Source organism: Penaeus monodon, chromosome 10 (assembly GCF_015228065.2).
Source record: "Penaeus monodon isolate SGIC_2016 chromosome 10, NSTDA_Pmon_1, whole genome shotgun sequence".
NCBI lineage: Eukaryota > Metazoa > Arthropoda > Malacostraca > Decapoda > Penaeidae > Penaeus > Penaeus monodon.
The window spans coordinates 37,373,374-37,375,873 of record NC_051395.1 but is presented as its reverse complement, the minus strand read 5'-3'; positions in this window follow the sequence as shown (position 1 = coordinate 37,375,873).

Here is a 2,500-nt window from a genome sequence, read left to right as displayed (position 1 = left end):
ATATAATATATAAGATAGATATATATATTACATATAATATGTATAAAATATCTATATATATATTATAGATATATTATAAATATATATATATATATAGTATATATATATATCTAGGATATATGTATGTTATGTATATTTGTGTGTTGTAGTATACATATTATAATAAATAGATAAATGAATAATATATATATGAATATAATATATATATATATAGTATACATATATATATATAATATTATATATATTTATATATATATATATATATATGTATGTATATATATAGATAGATAATAGATAGATCAATAGCATAGATAGATACAGATACATCACAAAACTACACACACACACACACACACACACACACCACACCATATAGTATATACATATATTGTGTATATCTATATATAGTAATATATATATATATATATATATATATCTATATATAATATATGTATATATTATATATATATATATATATAATATATATATAGTTATATATATATATATATATATAATATATATACTTATATTCATTCATATTTTTTATCCTATAAGTTAGAGTCACATAATCCGTCTGCGATTATCAAGAATATGTATTACTCTTATACTCATAAAGACTACCATCTGCATGACCGCATAAGAAAGGGGGAGAAGTCAGCTTGTTGGCAGGCGCATGGCAGGCAATACGCAAGTGGGGCACCGGAAAGGTCAGAGAAACATTTCTCTATAGAGTAGGAAAATAGAAGTCTCGAGGACGACTGGTCCCTGATTTATGAGCAGGTTCTGACAAGGAGGAAGAGACCGGAAGGGGAGGAGAAATAAAGGGGAATCATGGCCAATCGCCCGTTGCTGGAGGAGGCACGATGCGGAACCGTTGGGGAAGCAAATATGCAAAAAGAAAACGAAACCATTATGCAGGGAAGACTTCATTTTAATGATGTTTTTGCATGTCATCGGATAATTATATGTTGACTTGCAGCAAACAACTCATTTATCACGATTGCCTTCCCTGTGTTATCATAGACTTTTTGTTAGTTCTTTTCGAACTTCTTTTTCTTTGCTAACACGTTTCTGCGGAAAGCGAACCATGTTCACCACAGACTCATAAAGTAAAGTGGAAAAGATTTTCAGATGAATGCAGTGCTTTAACAGCATCACGAGTTTTGATTCGGACAGATTATTGCACAGGTGACAGTGTGTCAGGGTGACAAGCTCTCCCCAACATTGATAACTACCATTAGAACCTGTCAGGACGAATAAAACAAATGAAAATGATAACGTGGATATCGTATTCGATATTGGCCTAGCTTAACCAATAGAAGTACTTTGTTGGGCAAATTGTTGTATTCTTCCTAGTAAAATGGTAACCTGTATCTAAATCTTATTTTGATATAATTATCCCATCGAGGTTGATATAAGAGTCCACTTTGACAGGTCCTGCTAATGCGTACTTATACTCTACAACTAAAAGATTCTATATCCATAATTGTAAGTAGTGTCTCCGTTAGTTTGACTTTAATGTTAAAAGTAATATTAGTCCCAGAGGCCAGGAAAGCTAGGCCCGAACGCAGACCTCTCCTAGCGAAGCAGAGACAGCTCGTCTTCCTGCTAGCTCGAGGGCCTCTCCTGCTTCCTCCCTGAAGACACAGGAGACGCGGGGGAGGCCCGTGTCTCAGGGGGGATGGGGTTGTGCCTCAAAGCGGGGGGGGGGGGCATTGTTTAAAAGGGGGGGGGGGGGGGGAGTGAAATAACCCAGGGAGTTACGAGCTGATGACACGAAGGGAGAAAGAATTATGGAATATCATGGTGTTTTTAGTTGCTATGCATGTCTCAGATTTCTATGATGTTTAGTGGAATTTTCCAAGGGTTATGTGGAAGGAAATGTCGCGCGAGAAGGATATAAAAGAAGACAGATAACTGGAGGCTACAAAGGTAGGAGTTCGGGTTGGAAGCTGTGAAATGTGAGAAGGAGGTAGATGAAGAAAGAGGGGGGGGGGGTCAAAGAAAAGATGAAGAGTTGAGAAGGAAAAGACAGAGCGACGGTGATGTTATATTGATGCGTCTAATAATAAGATAAGAATAGTAGTAAAAAATGTAGCATTCTCAGATTCTTGAAAGGTCATGATTATATATAATGCATTTTACGAATTACCTAGTTATTACCATTATCATTAATAATAATAATAATAATGATAATAATAATGATAATGATAATAATAATAATAATATTATCATTATTATTTTTACTATTATTACTATTATCATATTATTATTGTCATCATCATTGTTATCATTATTATTATTTTTTCTTTTTCTTCTTCTTCTTCTTCTTCTTCTTCTTCTTCTTCTTATTATTATTATTATTATTATTATTATTATTATTACTATTATTATTATAATTATTATTATCATTATTATTATTATTATATTATCATCATCATCATCATTTTTTTACTATTATTATTGTTATTACTATTAGTATCATTTTTATTGTTGTCAT